Genomic DNA, 17,154 nt, shown 5'->3' on the forward strand with positions numbered 1-17,154 from the left:
GATCCTACTACAGCGCAAAGATGGTTACGGATAAACCATGCAGCTGATGATGCTGGGATAAAAGCAAAGAACATTACAAGTGAGGATGACACACAAGCAGTATGGAAATATCTTAAATAACAGTTTTGTCATTTTTGTCAGATATTATTTCATATTTTTTCATTAATATCACAAAGCTCTTTCTTATACTATAATCTAGTTTTGTGTACCTGTTTTATTATTCTTTATTTAAGTATTAACTGTATGAAACAGTAAACTACCTTCCAGCATACCTTCTTTATACTTAAAACAGTCATTAGGGCAGTGAACAGTTGTTAAATTATTTGAATGCCACCATTGGCCTGCACTATAAAATCAACTTGAGGAGTAGGAGGATGGGGCAGGATGGCGGGGTGTGGTACTGAAGATGAGAGTGTAGAAGTCCAAACTTAGTTACATCAACCTTGGGCACCAGTTTACCTTTCAAAGGTAGAATGTGTTTTAGGGTACAGAAGATACCTCACATCTGAAATTAAATTTAAAACCCCAACCAAACTCACTGTCATCAAGTCAATTCTGACTCACTGAGACCCTATAGGTCAGGGTAGAACCGCCCTTGCGGGATTCCGAGGCTGTAAGTCTTTCTCCTGCGGCACGGTTGATAGTTTGCCACTGTTGTAACCACAACAAGACGGCGCCATCAAATTTAACTTTACAAATTTAATTTAATTTATGATGGCTTGAAAATGGCAAAGACAAGGGAGGCCTTTCGCAGGAGGTCACAATGGCGTTCAAAGGTGTGCTGAGATGGAGAGCTACAGTGGTTGTAGGTCAATACATCTCAGTTGTAGGTGGGACTACAGAGGGAGACTAGGACCATGAGTGGGATCCTACATTGTATTGTTCAGATGAGTTTACATGATTGGCCAGGGCTTTCTGACTAAAGGAGGCAGGGCGTGACTCAGGACTATTCAACTCCTTAGTGTGGTGAGCTCCATCAAGGGCACACCCAGGCTAGCCCCTAAGGGAGGCAGCCCTCCCAGGGCTGGCTGGAAAAAAGTAGAGGTAATACCACTTTTCAGTGTACTCTACCTGAGGGGAAGACTGTTCACTTCCTTGTCAATAGTTGAAAGAATTCAATGCAGGCTTATTTTATGTGGGGGTTCTGGGAATGGTTTTGGGCTTCTACTGTCCTCAGTAACCTTCTGTGACCAGGGTGCTGAGAATTAAAGCGCTAATACAAATGGTTAATATGGTTGAACCTTAAAAAAATTTTTTTTCATATCTTTTTAAAAAAAACATTTTATTAGGGGCTCATACAACTCTTATCACAATCCATACATCAATTGTATGAAGCACATCCGTACATTCTTTGCCCTAATCATTTTCAAAGCATTTGCTCTCCACTTAAGCCCTTTGCATCAGGTCCTCTTTATTTTTTCCCCCTCCCTCCTTTTGTGTGTGTGTGTATGTGTGTGTGTGCTTTAATCAGAAGACAGAGCATACAACAGAGTAGAGCTAACTGGACTCTGGTTCTCAGCACCTGGAATAGGACTCAACATTCCTTCTTTTAAAAATAAATGGATTGAAAAATGAAATAAGATAATCATTAGCATTCTGCATCATAATTAGGCACTAATAAAAATAGACCACCTAAGTGACTGCTTTTTATTAATTTCAGGTAAACCAAGGGAAAGGGAGAAGAATATGAATTAGGCTAAGAAACTCCTGTCATGGCCTTCTGAGGTCTCTTGGATTCTCTAGACCAGAGTCCCCACCTTTCTGATCTTTACCAAAGTTCCTAGTTTGAAAGCGGAGCTCCCAGAGTCCCTTCCTTTTGAGAGGTGTGCCCATCAAAGGCGTGGGGCTTAAGGAAATATATTCTATAAGTCACGTAAGAGAGCTTTCCAGAGAGTGATCTGATTCTATAATGATAATGAAGGAGTCAAGGGAATGTGAGGTCAAAATAGGCCTACTTTTCTCTCTTTTGTTTTTCTTTTCAACTCTGGAAAACTCTGGAAATGCATGTAGAAGTGGAACTGCTGAGATTCTGCTAACAGCTGCCTCCACGCCAGTCTCATACACTGGTGATGAAGCAGAGTTTAAAATCTGAGCACCTAGGTGTGCAGAAGGTTATGGAAGACAATAATAGACCCAAATCCATTCACAGGGTCCCCACAGAGATTAAGTTTCCATTGAATTTCTTCAGATTATTAACCAAAGATCATCTTGACCTCAGGCAGAGTGCATTTGGAAAGTACTTTACCTCCAACCAGCCCAGGGAAGGACAATCTCTTTAAAAGCTTCCCTGGGTGTGTCCTTTCTGGACATGGCTATACAGGGGCCCATACCTGTCTTATCAGTCTTGCCCTTCTTTTTTAAATAAATGGATTGTCTGCCTTATTTAGAAGGCCCTGGACCAATCTTGCAAGCTCATCTGTCCAACATAATCTGAGTGTCCCACTCATGCTCCTGTACCTGCTTCTGTAGTCCCACTTGTACCTATGATATGTTGAAGTTGATCTGCCGCCAATTATAAAGTTTCCTTTGGTCCAAATCTTATTTAACTAGCATCCCGACTGCGAGTTCATTTTGACTTGGTCCTAATGGCCTTCCACATCTGGATGAAATGTCTGTGTTTCTGTTTCCTTTAAGACTTAAGAAATATTCTCCTTAAATTGTATTTGAGATTGGTATCTATTTTGTACCCTAGAACAGTGTGTTTAAAAACTATCTTGAAAACTGGTTAAAAATTCACCTTCTTGAACCATGTCCTCAGAGTCCCTAATTTTATGGGCATGAGTAGGTGATTCCAATTTTGATGTCAGTGGTCTAGCCATTGTGGAATGAAAAATACCATCCTTAGGAAAGCTGTAAGCATAGATTTAAAAAGATTTTAAACGGAACCAGGATTTTATTTCTGCTATCCTCAACAGGCCTAGGCAAATCGGCCTATCCCTAAACTTTCCTTCTCCACCAAACATTGGCAGCCCTTAACTGAATTCTCTTGGCCCTTCAGCTGGCATCATCTGCCCAAACTAATTTACATCACAGTATAAATGAGGCTTTAATTCATTCAGGGCTCTTTAGAAAAAGCATGTCCTAAGGTAAGTCTTTTTCACTGAACTCAATGCCAATTGAGAATGACCCTACAGGCCTCTGTGGGTTTTCCAGACTATAACTCTTTACTAGAGTTAAAAGTCTTATCTTCCTCCCTAAGCTAAGCATTAGAACATCTCTATTGCAATTTTGTTTCTGGTTGGGAGCATTAACTTGGCATTTCCATCAGTTGCTGGAGGAATCAAGTTGAGTGCCTTAATCTGCCCATTGAACTCCTATAGCTCATTTAAGACTCCTCTTGTGTCTTCAGGAAGTCTGCTTTAGCGAACTCTATCCTCAGGGAATATCCTTTATGTCACCACCACCATCCCTTGCTCGTTTCAATTAGAGAACTTCTCATTTTGGATTGGGATTGCCTAATTTATTTGTGTATCCCCAGCTCTACGTGCAGAGCCTGGCAATTAGCAGGCACTCAATAACTAGAACGAACGTCAGAGACTAGTCAGGAGTTTTATTTTAACTTTAAATTAAAACGGATGATTCTTTAAGTATACATAAGAATTCCCAGGTGGAGCAGGTTAAAGGAAATGGCTCCAGGTACCATAGAAGGCTGGGGTTCTTGGTTCTCCCTCCCCACCCCCCCCCCAAGTACCAATGGAACTGCGATCAGCGTCTCTTATGTAAAGAACCACCTGGGGATCTTATTAAAATGTAGATTCCAATTCAGCATAACTAGGAAGATGCAATTTCCCAGCAGGGGCTAGAACTAGAATGAGCCTACTTCCAACCCTGGTTTTCAGTCATATCTGGCAAAATCAAAACACGGAAATGACAGAGTTTAATGTCAGTTCCTGCAGAACAAAAGTAATTTCCAACAGCAGAGACTCTTCCCGAAGGGATCACCTGTTCTGTTTTCACACACTGCATTTGGGCCTCTTCTGACACCCTAATTTCCCACCCACTCCTTCATTTTCTGGTCGGCTGAAGACAGACCAGGCAGGTAGCTCTCAGCTCAACAACTCTGATTGGTCGGTGATGACTTCATTGTTAGAGAACATCCGGGCTTTTCTCTCTCTGCAACACCTCCCCCAAAGCTTGGCTTTCTGAGCTTCCCACTCCCGCGTGAGCCCCACTCGATTAAAGCAAAACAACCGCCTTTCTCGGACGGCTGCAGGTCCTCACCTGCTCTACCCCTCACAAGCTCGACGCCGGAGAGAGGTGTTCCCATCCTTCAATGACAGCCAAAGAAGACTTCGTTAGCCAATCAGTCGTCAGCTCCCTGCAATTTGGGTGGGATTATTCCTCCGCACCTACAACTGGACAATCCGTTGGCTCCTTTATAGCTCTAGTTTTACTCAAGGTGTATAGGTGAAAAAAAAAAATCAGGGGCATGGTTTTCGCAGGAACAAGCAGGATCCGCACAGTCAGCCTGGGGTTGACCGTTTTCGAAGACTGACCAATCACGTTTCGGATACTTCCCCGCCTTTTGCGCGCTCTTTTAAAAAAAGCCGGTGTGACGGACTTGAAAATTAGTTCATTGACAGACACTCGGAGCAAGCCAATGACTGAGGGCTCGGGTCACTATTTGGACCTATAGGGAATGGGCATAAATAGGGCTCGGCCTTAGTGAGGCGGGGCGCAGGTGGGCGTTACTTGATTGACAGAGGTGTCCACTTATGGCTCGTAGGGTGGGTTGGTCCCCGACGTCGGGGAGATCGTATGTAGCAGAGGCGGTGCTGAATGAAGTAAATGGTAATAAAAGGTTGGATCTCACTCAGTGGGCGGTGTTTGATGGATAGGTGAGCCGACCAATTGAAGGCGACCATTTGTGCCCAATGGGAGATGAAGAACTCAGAGGCGGGGCAGTGTGGGCGGGGAAAATGAAGCACCGAAGCAGCGAAGGCTGCCCACTGGGCGGGAGAGCGATGATTGACAGAGCTCTCCGCAAACCGAATGCAGCGAGAGGACACGCGGCCTCCCAATGGGTGGGAGTTGGGGGCGGGGCTCTCCGAGGGGCGGTGAAGAACAGGGGGACGGGGAGGGGGTTGCAGAAGGAGCGGAGCGGCTGCTGCTCAATGGCGGAAAAGCCGCCGGTGTTCTGACCCACTCGTCCCCCCAAGCAGTTGCGGGGGAGTTTCCTGCCGGCGCGGCTGGAGTCTGTGTTTCTCAGGGTTCGGTGGCTGGAAAATGCTCCATAGAGACGAGGCGGCGGCGGCGGAGGTGGCGGCGGCGGCATCGGCGACGGCGCTGGGGTGGAGAGAAGGCGGCAGCGGCGGCGGCGGCGGCGTGAGGGGACCGGCGGTGTAAACAGCCCTGAAGGCGGCGGCGGACGTAGCCGAGCACCCCGAGGGGCGGCCGCGGCGAAGGCAGGGTCTCGCCTCTGTTGGAAACCTGGGCTGAGGCCAGCCGGGGGGCTCAGCGTCGGGCGCGAGCGAGACGCCCTCGACCTCGCCTCCCTCCCTCCTTCAGGTAAGGCCGCTCCGCGCCCCGGGCGGAGGGGAAACGGCTCGCGGACACCTGGGGGGGGGGGCCCACGACCCCTTTCGGGGTGGCCCCGGGCCGCGGTCACGGCTTCTGACCTTCCTCCTCGTCGCCTGCCCGCCCTGCTGGCGCGGAGGCCGGGGGAGCGGGACGCCGGGCCTGCTCCGGGCTAGGCCCCTTCCCTTGCCCAGCCGCCGCCTCCGCGCCGGGCGAGGACCTGCCCGCCTGGAAATCAACGGCTGCCGCCGCAGCATCTCTCACGCCGGAGCTCGGGGGCTGCCCCGGGCTCCGAACTCGGCGCGCTCGGGTGCCTGCCGGTGGGAAACACTACCTTTCTACCGTTGGTTTCCTGCCCTCCTCCGCGCTTCACTTCCTCGTTCAATCTTTCCGCTTCGTGTGTGTGCGTCTCACCCCGACCTTCCCCCCCTAAGTAGCTTTAAGTAGGTTTTGGGGTGTTTTATTTCTTCCCGGATCAGACGCTGGGCGTTTCTTCCGTCTCCCCCAGCACGGTCCTTCCTTTTACCGGCGAAGTTCTCATCCGACCGACTCTGGCTTCGGATGCAATACCCCAAAGTTTAAAAAAGAGTGGGCTGAACCGGCTTCGTTTGACAAATCCGTCTACTTAATAGTATCACCGAGCTATCCTTAAAAAAAAAAAAAAAAAAGGTTGATTCAAAATGGGGTGCGAAAAAGAACCCCGAAAGCACTTTAAAAGTGCAAGGCTCAGTGAGGTGTTTGAGAAGTTATTTCTTCTGATCTTTAATGTCAGGATGAGCCGATCCGTATCGTTTGTCCATTTTGTTTGCAGAAAGGCTGCTCAAGCATTTGATAGCAAACCAGATTCATCAGTATTCACTTAGCACTACAACCGCCGTGAAAACTTTTAAGATCACTTAGGAGCCACTAGGAAGCTGTTACGATGAAGTCACAGTTACGACCTTTTAAAATAGGCTCCACATGTTTAATGTATCAAAATAAAGTTGGCAGGAGACTCCTAAAGGATTATTTAGGAATTTGAGTCGTCTTGGTGCTATGGAGCTATTTTGGGAAAAGAAATATTTTTCCCTTAGCACGCATTTACAACTCCTGTGATGTGAGCATTATTGAGGTTTATTGTGGGATTAGCAAAGGAACTTATTTTATGTGCGCTTCTGCATGGATGTCGATGTGGTAAGTTGTCCAAGGTAGACAGCGTAAGTCACAGTGTGTTCCGGGAGATGAAGAAACATACCGTGGACGCTGAATGTTAAGAGACTTTATTTCATTTACTTTCTCTGTTGTGCAATAGCAAAGTTTCTTTTGTTGGCCTACTTTTTAAATAGAGCATTTCTACATAGTGAGGCAACTTATCCTAAGTATTATAATAGTTTTTTCAAGAATACAGGCTCTTTTTATTTAAAAGAATAAAGTTATATTACAGTTGAATATTTTTGTAGTCTTCCCAAGTGGGCAGGCCTTAAGTCTTTTAAGACTTAGTATTTGGAACAGATTTTTTTTTTCTTTAACTTAAAAGACTTTCTGGCATAATCCTGGCTTTTTTTTTCACTGTGTTTCTTACCTTCTTTCAAAGCTGCCTTTGTCCTTTTTTTTCCCTTAAAGGTTTTCTGTTCATTTGTTTGTTCTGTCTGAGAGTGTTATCAAAGTTTCTGTAGCAGATCTTTATATTGCACTATCATGAAGTAGTCTTTTTATTTGATTTGTCACCCCCCCCCCCAGTTTTTAGGAAGATGTTTCTCTTGATGTTGTGCTGACTTTTCTTAGAAGTGACTTACAGAGTTTTCAACACCTGTTTTCTTTACACTGGGTGTTTGATTTCTATGAAGACTCCAGGAATAGGTGAAAGCCTTTCCAGCAAAGGTGTGACAGGCATGTTAGTAAGCGCTGCTTCATGTCAGTAATGCACATGTATCCCTACTAAATCCTTAGGATTACTTCAACTACAGGGATGGAGGACAGTCTTAACTAGTGGTATTTCAAAGAGCTGTTTGTTCACAAATTGACAAGGTAAGAAAAAAAATTAGCTCTTGTTGAGAGTCACATTCTTGACTACACCATAACATTTCTTCAGTCTTTTGAATTAAATCTACCAGAGTGGAACTTCTGTAATGGATGTAGAGATTCGTTAAAAAAAAAAAAAGTTGGTTGAGATTATAGTTGGAGTGCAGACTGTCCTGAGGTAAACCATGCTCTTGTAAATCCGTTGGTAAACGTGTGCAATTATGTAATACTAGGGGTTGATTTAATTTTTCACATTCATTGGTGTGTTTTGTGACATGAGCATATAGACTATTTGCTGGCTATCTAGCTTGTTCCACTTTTGGAGACCTGTGTCAGTAGAGCTGTGCTCTGTAGGGAGAGGCTGGATTTTTAAAAGTGATTGCCAGGCCTTTCTTCCAAGTTACTTAGCAAAGAAAGTAGTGAAGTAGACTAGCTCTCACTACAGGGTGCCTTCATATGAGAGGTTAAAATTCGTGTAAATGAGTAAAATTAGCTTACTAAAATACAGTGTGCTTCACTCTGAAATAAGACTTTTTACAAATCACTGATTTTTAAGCAGAGATTATTTGGCAAACAATTGACACTGCTAAAAGCTTTTTTTATTCTAAAATTCTAATGGCAAAATTTATTCAAGTAATAGCTTAAAAACTTTAGTGGGAAGAGAATTGTTTGGAACAAGAATTTCTGGATATTCAGTGGTTTTTCACATTGTGCTTCATTTTCATTCCTGTGTTTGATTCTGTTTTTTGAAATGAAAGTGTTCCTATTTATATTAGTGACTTTAAAGTTTTATTGCAAAATGTATCTGACTCATCAGATTAGCGGAGCTGTTCCTTAAGAATGATTAATTCGGCATAAGGAGCCCTAGTGGTTCTGTGTTGGATAAGCATGGGGCTGCATACTGCAAGGTTGGCGTTTCAAACCTGTATCAGCTACTCAGGGAGAAAGATTTACAGTCCGAGAAACCCTCTATTGAGTTGTTATGAGTCAGTAATGGACTAGATGGCAATGGGTTATTTTTCGTAATTGGGGATAAGAGAAAGTTCATAGACTCTGGATGGGTGCCAGATTTTGTGATGATCTAGACGCTTTCCTTTTCTCAGTAAAAAAAAAAAAATCGGCAGGGTTGATTTGGGGAATTGTTATTTCTAATTTTTGCTTAAATATTATAAAACTTAATAAAATCATTGAAGCTTGTCATCAGCTCATCTCTGGGGGATTAAAAAGGTACATGAGCTCATTGAATTTCATGTTTTTTATCCCTGATTTTCATTGGGGGATGAGTGTTTACATCAATACATTGATTTAAAATAATGGAAAAACAAAAGCCTTTTAGGCTAATTTGAGTATGCTAAGGTGGTCTTATATACCATTTATAACCAATTTTTTATAACCAATTTTTTAGTATATTTCTAAGGAATTTCTAAGAAATAAACATTCAAAAGAACCCTAATGACCTGATGGGTTAAGGTGTTGGTCTGTTAGCCATAAGGTCCACTATTCAGAACATCAGCCACCCTGAAGGAGAAAGATGAGACTGGCTGCTTCTGTAAAACCCATAGGAACTGCTCAACTTTGTCCTTTGGGATCAATAGGAGATGGAATTGATTTGGTAGCTGTGGGTCTCTCTTTTTTTAAAGTAAAGACTCAGTCTTGTAAACTCAAGGAGCAGTTCTACTCTTGTCCTCTGGGGGTCAATATGAGTTGGAATAGATTTGGTGGCTGTGGATATCTTGTTTTTTAAGATGCAGTCTTGTATTGATTTCAGAAGAGTAAGATACCTATACTTTAACACTACATTTGTGTTTCGCTCTTCAAAGAGACCACTGCTAAAATTAATTTCAGTGATTTGACCAGGTAGCTGAATTACGACACTAAAAACCTCTTTACCAAATCTTGATAATGCTATGAAAATTTCCAAAAGTGTAGTCTATATTTTATTTCCCAGATTATATGAAGATTTAGTGTGGTGTAGTGGTTTATGTGTTGGGCTGCTAATTGCAAGGTCTGGGAGAAAAATGAGGCTTTCTTTTCTACTACCCTAAAGAGTTACAAACTTGAAAGCCCAGGGGGAAGTTCTCCTTTGCTAATAGTGGCACTATGTGGGCCAGAATTAACTTGTTAGCAATAAATTTGGTTTGGGGTTTGGTAAATGGTATTTCGTACTCGCTTACGAGGCCTAAACCCCAAGTTTTGCTATCAAGTCAAATCCCATGAAGAACCCTGGTGGTGTGTGGTATATTGGTTAAGCGTTGGGACTCGCATAGTTGGACTTTTGAAACCACTAGGAGAAACACTGGACTGTCTACTCCCATAAACAGTGTTACAGCCTCAGAAACCTACGGGGGTGGGGGCGTTGTTGTGAGTCAACATTGACTCTATGCCCTGGAGAGAAACAGATAATCCATAGGGTCTTCATACTTTTTAAAAAAAGTTTTCATTCATTTTGGGCTACATCTTTTCAATTGTAACTTTAGTAGCAGACACAAACCCTTTGCTTCCAAATAATAGTAAATCATAACAGAAGAGTTTGCATATAATTTTAAAGTTTTATTGGTATGTATACTTCACATATACAGTTTAATCATTTCATCATACTGAGTTGAGCAATCATCACAATCAATTTCAGAACCTCTTATTTTGTTTGCTTGTAACCACATCTACAATCTCTTGGTATTGCTTGGTGTGATTTTTACTTTTTATAATGATACACCCTTAGTAATAACTTGTTTAGCTTCAAGAACCCAATAGTTGAACAACCAATTGTAATCATTGTATTTGTTTATATAATAAACATTTAATATAGTGTGTAATATGTAAGTGTAGCTTACCACATTGAAGCTTTTCTGACTTAATAGTCTCAGAGTTTTCTTTTGAAGTATTTGGAAAATATCAAGATTATATTTATTGGCTTTTAAAAATCATTTTATTGGGTACTTGTACAACTCTTATCACAATCCATACATACATCCATTGTGTCAAGCACATTTGTTGCCCTCATCATTCTCAAAACATTTGCTTTCTACTTGAGCCCTTGGTATTAGCTCTTCATTTTTCCCCTCCCTCCCTGCTCCCCCGTATTTTTTGGCTTTTAATTGATTCAAGTTGCTTGAAAAATTGAAGTCTTGAAGTTTAGAAATATCACTAATTGGAAAAATTGGTTTCCATCCTTGTGAGTAAAGGATGACCCAGTAAAATGGTTAGTCATTGAGAGACTTCATTTGAATTATAAGGAACTTGTTGAGACCAGTTGTAGGAATAAAGGCAGGACGAGTTCTGTCTGTAATATTGGTGTGATTTTTTTTTAATTAGAATGATCCCCTCTAAGAAGTTGTGAATATAAAGTATGTTTGTGTGCTTAAAATATGGAAAACCTTTTTCTTCATGGGAAACTTTTATAATGTATTTTATATTATAAAGTATAATCAAATTCATAATACAGAAAATAAAACAAGTGAATAGCTTTTTTTTCATAGGTGGTAGGTATGGGCTTCAGGAGGAAGAAGTAAGTTTGGTAATGAGGATGAGGAGTCATTTGTGAAATTCTGAAGGTTATCAACACATTTTGCTTCTTTTTTTTATGTCACTGATTCTTAAATCAAAAATTACATTTTGTCTTCTTGATACAGGTCTGTAATAATCGCAGTCCTAACATTGAAAATGAATAGATGTTCTTGTGAGTAGCAAAATCTAAGTAGGTGGATGTTTCACCTATCTTGACAAAGAGTTAACTTCTGATTTAAGGCAGTCAACGGAATTAATGGAGTGTAAGTGACCCAAACTTCAAGCGATAGAATGAAAGGGCTGTCATCTTTTGACATGGAAGACTGGTTTTTTAAACTAACCTAGACTTCAACCAACTGAGAATTTGGTATAGTTGACAGTGTTCAGGTCGTAGCTACCTCATTATTATTCCTGGTGCTACTTTGAAACAGTGGAAATCTCTGTCCTCAGAGAGCTTACCTTCTGATTAAAAAAATACTTAAATTTATGTTACATCTGGGCTTCCTTTGTGAATGGCTTAAACATAGAGTGAGAAATTTTAATTGGATGGTGTTTTTTATATTATACTAAGTCTTTTTTATTAACCATTTTATTGGGGGCTCGCATAGCTCTTATAACTATCCATACATAAATTGTACCAGCACATTTGTACATAGGATTCCATCATCATTTCTAAAACATTTTAGAACAGCGATTCTCAACCTGCGGGTCACAATCCCTTGGAGGGTTGAATGACCCTTTCACAGGGGTCGCTTGATTCATCACAGTAGCAAAACGACAGTGATGTAGCCACGAAAAAATTATAGTTGTGGGGCCACCACAACCTGAGGAACTGTATTAAAGGGTTGTGGCATTAGGAAGACTGAGAACCACTGTTTTAGAAGATCTTCTAAAAATTTTCTGCTGTCTTTAACAAATGGATGGGAAAACTGGAATATGAAGTGATAAAATGAGATGAGAAAATGTTATATCTGAGAAAAAGACACTAAGATTGAATAGTGAACCAAGAAAAGCCTAAATTAAGATACGCGAGTTGCTGAGAGCATGAGGTATTTCCGTTTACTGTTTAACCCTAGGCTGAAAACTTCCTGGAGGGGATGATGGAAGAAATGATGGAATAAGAGGAGGAGGGGAGACACAAGACAATAACACATGTGGTACAAACAACTTAAGGTGCGCCTCTAAAACATGTGTTGTCATTTGTATTTGAAAAAGATCCTGCTGCTGTTTCTATTCTTTCGTGAGCATAACTGAAAAGATCAGTGGTTGACCCAGCAGTGTCTGGTAACACTGTCACTGCTTTGTGACTGTTGCTTTGTTTTCTGGCCCTTTGATAACTGTTGTTGAAGTTGGCTGATGGAGCAAATCTGCCTCTTGGTTTATAAAGCTTATGGTGGCATGTACTGTATACTTAAAAGTACTTCCCCTGATGCCATAACTGTGTTGTATTATTTGAACACTTAGTTGTTTATCCACATAAGATGTCTTGTTGCACTTAAAGGTATGAAATAGGTGCTTAGTTTCAAATTCTATAACTGCTAGTGATGATCCCGTTTGTGAAGTTGTATCCCAAGTTTACACAAATATTGTATATTCAGCATTAGTTTAAGGCATGGGTTCCTTTAGGGGTTGAATGACCCTTTCACAGGGGTCGCCCGATTCATAACAGTAGCAAAATGACAGTTATGAAGTAGCAACAAAAATAATTTTATGGTTGGGGTGGGGGTCACCACAACATGAGGAACTGTATAAAGGGTTGAGGCATTAGGAAGGTTGAGAACCACTGGCCTAATGTGTCTCTAAGTACTTTTTATTTTTAAAGTTTAATGGCTCTTGGTTTTCATTTGAGAGTCACTGAGCCAGTCTCACGTAATTAAAAAAAATCATTTTATTGGGGGCTCTTGCAACTCTTATCACAATCCATACATCAGGTGAATCAGGCATGTTTGTACATAAGTTGCCCTCATTCTCTTCTAGACATTTACTTTCTATTGAGCCCTCTGTACCAGCTTTTTTTCTATCCCCTCACCCCCCGCCCGTGTACCCCCTCCCCAATAGATTGTACATAGTTGTTTTTCTCATCTCACACCGACCACTGTCTCCCTTCCCCCATGTTTCTGTTGTTCTTCCCCCTGTCGAGGGGTGTATTTATGTGTGGATCATTGCTACTGGTTCCCCTTTTCTCCCTTCCTCTCCCTGTCTCTTGTAATTTTGATGGCTGGGCTGAGCAGAGAATTTTCTATTTCAAAATTAAACCTACTTGTTTTATTTCAATGTCCCCATGTAAAATGAGCAATAGATTCTGACTAAGAGAGCTTAGGTTTTGCACACATATGACTCTTCAAATAACTAATTTTGAATTTGATATATTTAAAAAAATATTTAATCACTTTGTCAAAAGAGCTGTGTAAGACAACTTGAATTTTTGAGCTCATTCAGTATAGTCTTGTAATTCAGAGCAGATTTATTAAAATAGTGTTTAACGTTTGGCCATCTTTAAGTGCTTACATTCTAGATTTAAGAATTTTACAAAACCTACTAAAACAGCTTATATTTTTAAAATGATATCTTGAGCTAGTTTTGCACATATATACATATATATAAACTTTATTAAGGTTTTCATAGTTGTTGGCCCTACAAATAGATGTCTTTTATTCAACTGTTCTGGGTGACAGATGAAGCTCTCTACCTCTGTAAAGACTTGACCATCTCGGAAACCCAAAGGAGCAGTGCTGTCTACACTTTCCAATAAGATTCCTATGAGTCAGACTTGACTTGATGGCAGTGAGATTGGTTTTTAGAAATTTAACTTTTCTGGATTACTCTGAATTGAAATGTAAAAGTGAAATAACTTTCAGCTAAACGTGATAATTTTTAGCTATATTTAAAAAAATCATCTATTTTGAAAAGAACTAATGGTGATTTAGATTGTTCCACTCCTCTGACCCTACCTACACCTTGTCTTTTTATTAGTGATAGGTTTGCAATTTAGTAAGTTATTTGCTGTTCTCACCTTTTTGATTTGTGTTGCTTTTCTTGCCTCTGTCTTTCTTTACTAGCTTTTTTTTCTAAATACAGGATGGCCACCAAGTCCCAAAACACAGATAAATAAACAAGAATAGTTTGCTGACACTTTATTACAAGATTTCTTAAAAATGTTAGTGTATTACTAAGAATTCAAATATAATGCATGTGATAAATATAAATGCGGACTTAACTGTAGAGAACATGCAGAAATAACATTAACATTTTTTTGAGAACTGAAAAGGATGTAACTCAGGTTAAAAATAATATATTTAATTGGTTGTCAGGAATTTTGGCTAAAATGTTTGGGAGGTGACTTAATGCTTCAGGAGTATACTTGAAAGATAGTCAAAGGGGTTGGCCAAAGGTAAGAACATTAAAAGAGTATGTTTTTAAAAGTAATAGCTCGCTAATGATTAAGTTCTTTTTAATTATGTATGGAAAATGTCTCTATCCACGGATCTAGGTGAGAATTAGTTTTTTATAAAAAGGGCATGAGGCTTCTCAAAAAATTTAGGTACATGTTTCTGAATGCATATGCTACTCTAAACTTTGAGGTAAGGCTATAGGATGCTTAGCATTGTTTGCTTATGTATATTTATAAATGCATATTAAGTGGAAGTAGCCTGGATAGGTGATTGTTTCTGGAAAAAGTCCCAATAAGGAGCAAACTGATTTGGGAATATTGACTCTAAGGCAAGGCTAAGTAGGTTTCAATCCCTATTCCACTCCATAGATATTGTACTTAAAATAAGTTCCATTAACATTTCTAGACCTGGTTCCTCATTTGCAAAGTAAAGATCATGGCTTATTTCATAAGGATGTTGGATTGAGATAATTTAGTATGGAAAATGGGGCCTGGCACTTTATAACCACTGACATTTGCTGAGTTACTTGTATTATAGCTATTGTGCAACATAAAGAAAAACAAACCAAACCTCAACCACTCAAAGTGATCTCAATGTATAGCGACCTTGGTGGTATAGTGGTTACACATGGGGTTGCTCACCATAAAATCAGCAGTTCGAAACCATTAGCTTCTCTGCTGGAGAAAGAGTTTCAGTCTTGGAAAGCCACAGGGGTAGTTCTTTGTCATGTAGGGTAGATCACTATGAGTTGTAACTTGCACTTTGAGGAATTAATAGTCTTAATCTATAATGCTATACTTTTCTCTGATTTAAGACAGAATACTGGACCAAGTCCTTTTGAACCTCAAAGTCTTTTGAACCTAAGAATCAAAAGTTCCGTGCAAAAGATTCTCAGTGTAAACCATTAAGGACAACTGTTTCGTATGCTGATTAATGTTTCTGTGTTGTATTTATAAGTAGTTAATGAGTGAATTTCTTGTAGGAAACAGCATCATTTAGAAGGAGGAGGAGAGGGGATTCTGACTCATAGCGATCCTATGCAGGATTTCCAAGAGGGTTAAATCTTTACAAGGGTAGTCCAGCCTCCTCTTTCTCCCATGGAGTGACTGGTGGATTTGAATTGCCAACTTTGTGTGATTAGCAGCCCAATACTTAGCCTCCAGCACCAGCAAAGCTTCTTAAGAGAAATAGGGGAAAATGAATGGTAATTTTAATTCTTTATGAAGGACTTGATGCTTTCTGTTCATTTTTATTTAGTTAATTATCAGTTTAATAAAACTTTCTTTATTAAATAAAAATTTAATAAAAATTATCAGCACCAGGCACTTTGGGGAACAAAGACTTTCTGAATCTGCCATATGGGGTGATGAGACTGTAAAACACTTGAGGGGGCCTTAAAAAGTTTGTGGACAAATTCCAGTCTTTTAGTTCCATTTTCCCACAAACTTACAAGTAATTGTCCAAGGTAAGAGTTTAAAAATGCTAAATAGGAAACATCTTAAAATCATTGTCACTGAATAGGTTCCAACTCTTGGGGCCCTATAGGCTAGAGCTGCCCCATGTGTTGTTCAAGGCTGTAATGTTTTCAGAAGTACAATGCAACATTTTCCTACCACAGGAAACCTGTTGATGGGTTTGAACTGCCAACCTTCTGGTTAGCAATTGAGTGTTTTCACCATTGTGCCTGGTATATATTAAACCTTTCCAAAATGTATAAAAATCAAATGGCAGTGTATTAATGCAAGTTAAGATTTTTGCTTGCTTTTAGTTTTAAAAATCAAATGGTTAACAGACTTCCGGGTGATGAATTTATTTGACTAGAACTTTAGAGAAGACTTCAGAACCCATTGTCATTAAGCTTATTCTGGCGTATAGCAACCCTGTAGGGCTTCTGAGGTTTTAAATCTTTACGAGTTTTGGGTATCTTCATCATTTTTCCTCTGGGCGGCTAATGGTGGGAACCTCCAACCTTGTGGCTCATGGCTCTAAGCACCACCAGGACTCCCTTGGGGGAGACTTAGGACAACTTTGTTTTGTGGGGAAATGATTAATGCAAGTTAATAAACCAAATTAAAATGACCTTAATATTGTGTTTTTGTCTTCATTAGACTTTTAAACCATATAGAACATTAGGAGAGTGTACTGAGAATATATATATATATATATTTAGGTGGTATATGTATATATATTTACCACCTAAAATCAAAGTTCAGATTTCCCCAAATGGTTTATATGGGAGAGCCTTTAAAATTTGTGGAATACATTTTCCCTGCCCTTCAACCAGCTACCAGTAAAGGGGGTTACATTGTATTTGTTACGGTTTCTCTCTTTTTAGTGTAAAGGTGTAGTAGAAGGGCACTGACAAATGGAAGACCCTAGATGAGATGGATTGACACTGGCTGCAACAGTGGGTTCAAACATGCAGTAGTGAGGACGGCCTGGGACCTGGCAGTGTTTTGTTCTCTTGTGCATAGGGCCACTATGAGTTCCATCTGAAAAGCAACCTATACTGTATATACCCAAGTATAAGCCGACCTGAATATCAATCAGCCAATGCACCTAATTTACAACAAAAACTGTATTAAAGGTATGCTGAAAAACTCGGCTTATACACGAGTATATATGGCAAATAGAAACAAATTCCTTACTTCCTAAACAATCCTCCCTTTGTCCCTTCCTCCCACCCATTGGAACCAGTGATCAAGCTTTGGTCTCCATCTCTACCCATTCTAAGTATTTC

General features: G+C 40.3%; 1 protein-coding gene and 1 long non-coding RNA gene across 5 annotated transcripts in view; one reads left to right on the top strand and one right to left on the bottom strand.

The window, feature by feature from the left end:
- The window catches only part of LOC142430713 (uncharacterized), a 37,192-nt gene extending 32,702 nt beyond the window's left edge, over positions 1–4,490 (bottom strand). Inside the window, exon 1 of the long non-coding RNA XR_012780658.1 lies at positions 4,222–4,490. This is a non-coding gene — a long non-coding RNA (uncharacterized LOC142430713). The remainder of the gene's footprint in view (positions 1–4,221) is intronic.
- A 589-nt stretch (positions 4,491–5,079) lies between these two features.
- The window catches only part of PPM1B (protein phosphatase, Mg2+/Mn2+ dependent 1B), a 71,053-nt gene continuing 58,978 nt past the window's right edge, over positions 5,080–17,154 (top strand). For all 4 annotated transcript variants that reach the window (XM_075535984.1, XM_075535985.1, XM_075535981.1 and 1 more), the window contains exon 1: positions 5,080–5,508. The gene's annotated coding sequence lies outside the window, so the exon portion shown is untranslated. The remainder of the gene's footprint in view (positions 5,509–17,154) is intronic.

Source organism: Tenrec ecaudatus, chromosome 17, assembly GCF_050624435.1.
Source record: "Tenrec ecaudatus isolate mTenEca1 chromosome 17, mTenEca1.hap1, whole genome shotgun sequence".
NCBI lineage: Eukaryota > Metazoa > Chordata > Mammalia > Afrosoricida > Tenrecidae > Tenrec > Tenrec ecaudatus.